At 34.6% G+C, this 10918-nt stretch overlaps 1 pseudogene; it reads right to left on the reverse strand.

The window, feature by feature from the left end:
• The window catches only part of LOC142986633 (mitochondrial inner membrane m-AAA protease component paraplegin-like), a 14315-nt pseudogene extending 3818 nt beyond the window's left edge, over positions 1-10497 (reverse strand).
• Positions 10498-10918: the final 421 nt, after the last annotated feature.

Below are 10918 nucleotides of genomic sequence, written 5' to 3' on the forward strand. Positions count from 1 at the left end.
TTGTGGAGCACTCGGTACCTTTCTATGCGTTTAACAAATAAGACAATAATTTGTGTATTTCCGCACAAATGATCTTAAGCAAGGGAATCAAAAATGATTTCTAACAATCTCTAAAGTCCATGTTCATCGTGGAAGATTCTAAGAAGACTAAACATTAACTGGATTACGACTAAAATAGTCTGCGCGTGACATTCATGTCCTTTACCCTTACGGTACTCCAGGGTAGAGTTAAAATCATGTAAATACATCCACTATCCGGCAACACGTAGCAATAGATTTATTTTTCTGTTGCGTGAACTTAAGTGCTTTACAGTCAGTAACCACTTTGAAGAGAATACAGCCTAAATAATGTCTGTAGTGCTGCAAGATCTTAACAGCTGCTAGAGTCTCGAGCTCACACGAATGGTATCAAGACACCGCTCCCTAAATTCGCTTACTAAAATAGCCAACCGCTCGCTTGAGTCCGTTTTCATGAACCTGAAGAAGCACCGCACCACACCCAACCGTGCTTGCGTCATGCACGCGCGCTGCCGCAGCCGCGGTGATTGCAGCGATGGAGTTGCATGTGACACATTGGCAGCCGTCGGCTCGCAAGGCGTACGCTGTTGTTCCCCAACCATCATAGACATCGACAAACGATCTAGAACATGTTAAATTTGTTGAATTAGTAGGTGGATTAGAGAAACATATGGTCTGCCATTGAATTATGACAGCCGCAACACGTATCGCGACTTCTAGAACAGAACTCGCCATTTCTAGAGCGTGAATCACGCCAATGACAACGCAACTCGGGTCTTCCAGGGCGGCTCCTGCTTTCACAACCGCTATTGGGCATATTTACAACATTTTTCTTTATACACCAAGCAAGCGAAAGTTTAGGACACAATTACAATTAGCTTCAACAGCGATGTTGTGCACAAGAATAAGTTTTGGAACACTCACCAGATCTCACTGAGGTACACGATACTTACATGTAGCTCAATAACTCACGTAATCCGTATTTATAACAATAAAATACGCTTTTGTAAAATCTCATAACCGAAAATGTCAAAATAAATGTCAAACTGCCGTATTCAATGGTCAGAGCGGAATAGAAGGCGTATGGTGTATCCCACTTCTGATTTTAGGATAACCAGAAGTGGAAGCAAATAAAAGAAAATACTAAACACATAGAACAGTTTTACTATAAGTCACAATCTTTAGCAAATTAACAAGCTCTTTACACATACAAACTGAATCACTTCAAAAATCAATTACAGACAAATAAATAATGAGAAAAATACAGCGTGACCATTCAAACGGGCAGAGGTACCCCTTAGCTAGTGAATCCTATGGAAAAGAGAGCTCAGAATGAGCTCGCAGCCCTTTTATGGACTCGGTCACGTGACCAACGTCACATTTCTTTTACTTCCTCTAATACATATGGCATTTCTTTATCTTCCTCTAACAATATATATATATACTAACTAAAGTTAAAGAGTTTGTTTGTTTTTTTTGTTTGAACGCGTTAATCTCAGGAACTACTGGTAGAATGAACGTAAGAGGATCATTACTTTAATTAGAAGATGAAATTGTTTGTGTAATTCCTGGTTCATACTTCGTTTTACAATTAATGTCATACTTAGTGTATACCTTTACCCCTTCATCACCTTTACCCCTATTGTAATATAGGGGTAAAGATGATATATCAAAGAATAGATAAATATAATATTTACCTGACTCTAGCGGCGCCAAGTCCTCCGATCATCTCAATGAACTCAGATCCGTTCATAGACAGGAAGGGCACGTTGGCCTCCGTCGCCACCGCCTTAGCTAACAACGTCTTGCCGCAACCTGGAGGACCTAGTAGTAATGCTCCCTTGGGCACCTGAGAAGGAAAAACTACAAAGTTTTATAAATTTTTGAAAAAGGGTAATATGTTTTGATACTAACATTTAGTTTGGTTAAATAAATAAAAAATAAATAAAATAAATATTGTTGACATCTCACACAAAGTTAACCGATTCCAAACTAAGCAGAGCTTGTACTATGGTAACCAGATGAACCTCAACTTCGTAACTCCGAGCAGTTTCTAAGAAATTCTTAACAGAAAATTTCAGAGGAGACTTTTTAGCCCGACCCAGGATTCCAACATAAAACCTCTCCGTACGGCAGCAGCACACACTACCGAGCGCGCCACAGAGGAATTTCACGAATAAGGATGTTCTGATTTTATTATAAATGGGATTTTATATTTCACGTTACCTCGGCACCCAAACTCTTATAATGTTCAGGTCTCTTGAGGTAGTCGACAAACTCCATGACCTCTATTTTGGCCTCCCTGAGCCCCGCCACGTCGGCGAACGTGACACCCTTGCCCTGCCCGCTCATTGAGTCCACGAGAGTGAGCTTGGCGCGCCCGAGCTGACTCTGAAATGTTACACAAGGAATAGGTTGGTGGCCAATAGAAATATAAAGGAACACAAAAAGTGTAACCTGCTCTAAGCCAGCTCAACGGAATCAGGCTTAACTCTCAAGAGCGGAAATAATAATATGTGCCCTACAGCAGGACGGTAATTTGATTCTTCTTGATATAATAGGGTCTTCTTTCAACATTTGTAGTTTTATGTAGTTCATGGTCGTTTATTTAGTACATTCTCGACAGCTATCAAAAACTAACAATCAGAATTTGCTAGCAAAGGAACTTGCTGCTTTCACAAATGAATCTTTACATGAACATCAACATTTGATGATACTTTTCACTTAATTCTAAAAACCTGATTTTTTTTACTAGCTACTCTTTAACTTTAGAATCAATGTGGCTTTTTGGTTCTGATGACACTAGCACATATCAGTAATTAGGAAACTATTTTTTTTATATTTGCCAAGAATTTATCATCGGACTAGCTAAACCAATTTCAACTTAAAGTTGAAATAAAGACATTAAGCGGTCATCAGAGAAATACCTTTACAATTAAATGCAAAACCAATAAAACTTCGTTATTTGCAAGTTACAGCTCATGTACAAACAGAACAGACATGTGATTGTACTCACGTTCCTCCGAGGCTGATGTTCATGCGCATGGACTTGGTGGAGTGGAGGAAGGACAGGATGATGGCGCCGATCAGCAGCGTCGTGATCACCTTGCCCGCCAGGCTGCCGTTGCGATCGTAGATCACGCGCACACCTGCACAACAATCATGTACATTTAATTCATACAACTTTGTTGTTACGCATCATGACTATAAATAAGGTTTTCGATGGCATATTTAGGACTCAAAATGTTTTTAATTCTGAATAATCTTCAAGTCTTATGCCAGCCCTGAATGCCGCTTGATGTATACCTCTACTCAATATAAAAATTCTTACTAATATTATGTAAGTATATACTTCCATCATGCTTCCAACCTCGTTTGATACCTTGTTACTTGGCACCTTAACACCTTGATTTAACATAATTTTATGACCAAATTGTATTCAGTAGCATTGCTTAGCAACTTCTTACGTCATCAACGATTTGAAATATAATTTTTTTCGATTAAAAATAGTAGCTAGGAGTTTCTTGCCAGCTTCTGTTATGTCTGTCTTTACTTCCGAACTGGCGGTAAATTCACAAACCGTAGTTTTGACTATCATAAGCGTTATTTATTCATGTCGACGTAACGAATAAATGATTTGATTTGATGATCAACAATATTAGCCAACAGGCAACATTAATACATCATGAAAACAATGAATTCTCGTCTGAAAAACGTATAAACAGATTGCATACCAGCTATTGTCGCTGTTTTGTCATTCATAATTGACTGGACAGGCTCCTGATTTCATGTGTTATTAATACGAATAGCCAGTTGATGTCGTTTGCTGGCAAATTCTCGCTGAGGTGTTTGTAAAAATGTTAATTATTGTTCATACCTTCCTGTACTCCCAAGCTCTTCTCAGTTTCTCTCAGCTTCTCCTCAAAGCGGTGAATGTCGCCCACGTTCATGTGATACACGCGGTGATTTGTCTGTAAATACATAACACTAATTTTATAAATAACCAATAAACTACCAATTTCATTAATTACGCTTTCTGATGAAATAAAGACATTTCACATTGACATAGTCAACCAATAAATAGCAAGCATAGGATTAGTAAATATCCATGTCGATAGCCAGTATTTTTAGAGCTTTTGATGACAGATATGCTTTGAAAAAATAAATATGTACTGTGTTTGTTGAATCTTATGCGATGTTACTCAACTTTTAATCCAATTACATCACATCCAAGGACATATTAAACGTAAAAATATAATATGTAAAATAAGAAAACATATATAACAATGTATCTAATGATAGGTTTATTTTGATGTTTCTTTAAATCTTAAATTTATTTATTTTACTATTATGCACTTAGGTACTTTAGTACTTATTATTCTGTGACTTAGGTGCCAAGCGGGAGTAGAGATATACCAACACTACAGAGGACGAGGATAAAAGTCTCATGTGAGAAGAACCAATTTTAAACAACATGTATATGGAGATGAAAAATGTTGTTCCTACTAACTTAACAGAATACAATTCGCATAACTACATACTTTGTCATGAAATTGGACATGGCAATGGAAGTAAAATTACTTACTACTAAAAGAGATTTAGTTTAATCAATAAGTGTTAAGTGGTTGAAGGATCTCATTGTAAACTGTTCCAATTCCTTTTTGTATTGCAATATTGTATCTGTTTTCTACATTCAATTATCCAATTGGAATATCCTCAAAAATTTAAGTTTAGTAACATACTTGTTACATGGAACATACCCGCTTGCCCTTGATGATGGCGCCTTCGTGCTGTATGATGGTGACGACCTCGAGGTCGGGCCGCACGATCAGCTCCTCCACCTCGCCCTTCGACAGCATCGTGTACACGAACTCGTTCCATGACACGTAACGGATCAACTGGAAACATCATTACAGCAGCTGATTAGAAATCATGGTATGAATAGTCCTAGCATGTAGAGGAAAATTTCTCTTATCAACTAAACAGTTTGCAATTACAAACAATAAGAATGATGTGTTGTAATTAGTTTTCCCAAATGTTTGTGTTTTCTTATTTAGACATTTGTTAATAGTAAGGAATAACGATTGTTGATTGCTGATGAAATTATCTTATGCTAAAGCTGCAAAGTTGTTGTAAGACGTTTCAGAAAATCATACTTGTAAATTAAGATATCACAAAATTGAATAATTTTCATGATTGTTTCATATTTTAGGCAGTGTCAGTTAAGTGTATTTCACACGGTAGCAGTGGCAGTGGTCAAGTCAGTCAAGTACAGTTATTAAAAAGGAAGGTGATGGCTATAAAAATAAAATTTCTTTTTTGACTTGCTCTGTGCAGCCAACAGTATTGTATCTGACTGCTGACCAAAAGGACCAGAGTTGATTACCAGGTAAGACAAAGTGCTATTGGTCTTTTTCTAACCTTCACCAATAATAGTCTAGGGGTTGCAAAACGTACATGTTTTTCATAGACCTTTGCCTATTTCTAGGGTTATAACATTCATGTATGTAATCTATACATTCATAATTCATACAGTGATTCTATAACTGCATCATGGTTACAGTTAACATGATAGGTATCATATGTACAGTACCTCATTGTGTGTATTGTCGTTAGGCAGCAGTAATGTGCTCATCATGATCAGTATGAAGGTGGTGAACATCCAGAACACTGCCTTCATCACCAGCGATGACATCTCCTCGTTCTTCTTCTTTTTGTCGTCTTTGTCCTGCAATTATATAGAGATTTTACATAAAAAATTGACTAAAGGTTAGAAGATAGGTGATGTGGGCCTTCTTTTTTAAACAGGAATATTATGACTATCAATCAATGTAGTAATATGTTGCATGAGCAAGTTTGCATAGTTGTGTGTTTAACCCACTATTCTATCAAAATGCTAAGCCCTGCTGGACATAAAGTTTAGACAGATTCTGTGAAGATAGATATTGAAAATAATTTTATTTCAAAAACAATACTATCACTCAAACCTTTTTCTTCTTTAACTAGGTACTAAGTATAGAATGATCATGGTCATATAGAATACAATAAGAACAATGTTTAAAAGTTTTGAGGTGCTAAACTGGTTTTACTAAATCTCACATCGTATGCATGCAATATGTTTGAAGAGGGGAAATAGATCATATCTTTACCTTGTCCTTATCATCTTGACTGTAATTACTAGAGGATGTGTGAATTGACTTGAGACAGGCAGGGTTGTTGAACACTGAGTTGAACGATGGCAGGTTTGATCTCTTCAGTAGTGCACACTCTGCCTTGTATTCTTCATTGAACTGCCTTAATTGCTGAGGAGAAATACATGATTTAATTAATGTATATTCTGTACTAGTTTAAAGTATTAGTTCCTACCAGTGGCTTTGTCTGTATAAAAGATTTTCTAGGGTATAAAATACTCTTTGTGTAAATTTAGTACATAATTTATCTTTTGTGTATTTCCCATACAAAAAGTTATCCTACATATTAATCCAAGTTATAAACTACTAGCTGACCCGCGCAACTTCGCTTGCGTCGCATAAGAGAGAATGGGTCAGAATTTTCCATGTTTTTGTAACACTTTTTACTGTTACCTACTCTGCTCCTATTGGTCGTAGCGTGATGATATAAAATATGCTTTTTTACGAAAAATATTCTCAAAATTATTTATATCTCTTAGTATAACGAAGTCGCGCTAAGGCATATCCGCCATTAAAACAGTTGCCATGGCAACGGAATTTTGTTAATTCAATGTCATTATTACATTTATACAATTTTTTGAATTTTCCCGGGTAATGCGTCATTTTTCCGGGGTAAAAAGTAGCCTATGTCCTTTCTCGGGTGTCTAAATATCTCCATACCAAATTTCATGCAAATTGGTTCAGTAGTTTAGACGTGATTGAGTAGCAGACAGACAGACAGACAGACAGACAGACAGACAGAGTTACTTTCGCATTTATAATAATAGTATGGATAGTATGGATTGGTCTGCAGACCAAATTTTAAAGACAGTGTTATCAGGATTCAGTAACAATCACACAAACTTTAAACATTTATAATATAGGTGTGTTATTTATTCATGTTATTTACAATGCTGGTAGCATTGTAAATAACATGATACCAGCAAACCCATTATTTTAGAGATGTATTTGTATGATACATAAATAATGGGTAGTACATAAATCTGAACATTGTTGAACAACATCAGAATGGATGTATTATTAAATTTTGATTTTAATGTTTCTTCGATACATTTAGGAAGTTTGTAATGGTATTTAATTAATACTGATCGAGACTGAGGTCTAGTGATCAGTAGGTATAATATGAACTGAAAAACACGACAATTTAGCCCTCAACAAATATAAATACGAATGCTTATCTACGCCAATAGTTACAATTGGACGTAGTTATGAAAGAACGTTCCAATCCACACGCAGGTCAAAATGAGTAAATCGCGGTTTTGTAATTATGTGGTACGCTTTTTTTTTGGTAGCGAGTACAGCTAAGTAGTATGTATCACTGCAACTATATAAATAAACTTTATTTTTAAATATACTTGTCACTAAAATTTATTCATATTTCTCATACAAATTATGAAAAAAATGCACTTGGAACGTTTTTGAAAAAAGGCTTAATGTATGGAAGTATATTTTAACTTAATTTGCAAAAACGTTCCAATATGTTACAATTGCTATATTTTGGTAATTAATATATATATTTTCTAAAACATAAGTAAAACAATGAAACATTATTAAAACATATTTTTTAAGAAATATTCATACATAGCTGGACCCACGCAACTTCGCTTGCGTCATATAAGAGAGAATGGGTCATAATTTTCCCCGTTTTAGTAACATTTTTTACTGGTACTCTGCTTCTACTAGTCGTAGCGTGATGATATATAGCTTACAGCCTTCCTCGATAAATGGGCTATCTTACACTGAATGATTTTTTCAAATCGGACCTGTAGTTCCTGAGATTAGCGCGTTCAAACAAACAAACAAACTCTTCAGTTTTGTAATATTAGTATAGATAACATTTTTTATTGCTACTCTGCTCCTATTAGTAGTAGCGTAATGATATATAGCCTATAGCCTTCCTCGATAAATGAACTATCTAACACTGAAATAATTTTTCAAATCGGACCAGTAGTTCCTGAGGTTTGCTCGTACAAACAAACTCTTCTTTTCATTCAGCTTTATAATATTAATATAGATAACATGTGATGTATGTGAAATATGTGAATGTAAATTTTATTGTGATGATTTTCAACAAGACGAAAATAAATTGGGGCACTCCGGGACGGGGGCTTCGGGGATCGGGGTACTCAGAGACTAACCCACAGCGTTTGGGGTCATAGGTAGACTAAGGTTTACCGTAAAACGGGGTGAATAGAAACGATTTTCAACTTTGTCCTAAAAATTTGTTGCGAATAACTTGTTATTTTTATTGTCGGGTTCTTTTATATCATGTCCGGCGCCATGAAGAAAGAGCTAAAACCATATTTGTCCAAAAATATGCATAATTTTACGATTTTTCCTTAAAAAATGGTCATTTTCTATTCACCCAGCGATAGGGGTAAATCGAAACGACCAAAGGGGTGAATGGAAAAACTGTTAGGGCTGCCAAAGACGACTTATCCAACATACTGAAAAGGGAGGTTGTGTGTTTAAAAATTTAAATAACCGTTGATAATTACTTTAACTGAAAAAATAAAGCAAGATAACCTAACTAACTTTCATACTATATGCAGTAGTTTGCCGTTATAACTTTGATACAATGATAATTGTGAAGTTCAGAAGATTAATGACTATTAATTTTTCATTGTTTATGTTAATTTTGTTAACAGTTTTTGACAACCCTATTTATTAATCTCTATTGACCCCTCACTCGTTTCTATTCACCTCTTACGCGTTTCTATTGAACCCTGCTATGTTTCCATTTGCCCCATACTGTATTTCTATTCACCCTTCAAACGATTCTATTCACCCCGTTTATACAAAAAAAATACTATTTCCATGATTTAAACATATTTTTTAGATTTAAAAACGTTTCTTCAATTAACAATATTGTATCTTTATAAATTAATATACACCTAAAGAGATAAACACTTCAAACAACTCATTAGAAAAGAAATCCCACTTTAAATCCAAAGTTTTGAGGGTCGATATTAAGGCATTCAAGGACGGTAGACTTTGAAGCAATTTTTTGGGTATAAATATCAATTTAAACAATTATAACACCGCAGAGAAGTAATATCGCCGTGTAATCATTTAAAATTTGAACAAAATTCTTCAACGAGAAGTACTCAAATATTAAAAAAAACTTGAAAACTTTCCTGATTTTTTTTCTATTCACCCCGCGAATTCTATTCACCCCGTTTTACGGTACTTTTACCAATATGAATTTATTATCGTCACGTTATAATATATAAAGTACCTACATGGAATGTTTTGAAGAAATAGATAGTAAGAAGAAGAAAAACAAACAAGATGATTGGATCATTATTTTTATGTTATTCAGTCCAACACGTATTGAAACAGTACGATCCAAATGAATTTTCATTTATAATTGTTATTTTTGAAAACGTTCCAAGTTGATTGAGTCATTATTCTTATTTTATTCAGTCCAAAATGTAATAAAATATAATGATCCAAATGGAATGTCACTTTTTAAGATTTAAAATTATTATAAAAATATTTATTTTAAAACGTTTCAAGATGGATTGGATCGTTATTTCTATTGCATTCAGTCCAAAACAAATAAAAATAGTACGATCCATATGTAATGTCACGTTATACGATTACAATTTAGATCTTTTGGTACGTTTTATCATTTAGACCGTGTAATTATTTCAGTAGTTATTGTCGTAAAAGAGTCAGTGTCTTGTCTTCACCACTAGATAGGACGATCCAAAATACCTAGCTTGGGCTCAAAAACTCAATTTTGACCACCTTGTGGATTGGAACGTTCTTTCATAACTACGTCCAATTTGAACTCGCGTACAAAGTAAAACTGACGAAGAAATTACAATTAATAATATCTAGTAAAATATGTTAACTGATTATTAAGAAAGTTAATGAACTAAAGGTCTAAATGAAATATCAAATTTCATAACATTAGCGTAGGTTGCATCAGAGGTGATTTTGATGCTAAAATATCATTAATAGGAGGTTAATTACTTACTGGATTCTTAGATTTACTGGATATATTATGTAATACAGAGAAAGATCGACACAAATGCACAAAATTATTTTTGTTTACTTGCTTCTTTTCACACATTTCTACTAAAACCGAAGTTTATTTTTGGTTGTATTTTAGACGCAGAGAGTGCTGGTAATCTTTTAATTGATAGCATTTTGTCGCTTATTATTCTAATATAATACTATTATAAATAATTACTAATTCATTTTAAGAATTTCACAAAACATCAAAGTAGCAAGTAATATTATAATACTACAATAATAATACGGCAGACAGGTTATGTCAGACCTAATGAGAAAATATAGAGAAATGTCAAAGATTATGGTTTGCACAGACTAAATATAAAATAAAGGTGTGGTATTCAAGTGTCAAAGCCGGTCATGAAATAGGAACTTGTTGGCAAACATGTTGGCTACAATGGCGGCCGTGAAGATCAATGTTTACGCGCATGCGCTTAACAATTTTTCTGACACATGCGCTGCGTTTGTCAGGGACTTGGAGCTAAAAGCGCATGCGTTAAATTTGTATTTTTTTATTTCAAGCACCCGTCCGCCATTTGCTTTTGCAAAACTTTACCCTTGCATATAAATATGGATGTATTATAGCCGGACTTATTTATTAATATTACATGCAGCAGAAATAGGGACAGATTATAAATCGATTTTTAGGAATACAGTTTAATTTAACCGGATATAAAATCACTTTG

The sequence above is a fragment of the Anticarsia gemmatalis genome, chromosome Z (genome assembly GCF_050436995.1).
Source record: "Anticarsia gemmatalis isolate Benzon Research Colony breed Stoneville strain chromosome Z, ilAntGemm2 primary, whole genome shotgun sequence".
NCBI lineage: Eukaryota > Metazoa > Arthropoda > Insecta > Lepidoptera > Erebidae > Anticarsia > Anticarsia gemmatalis.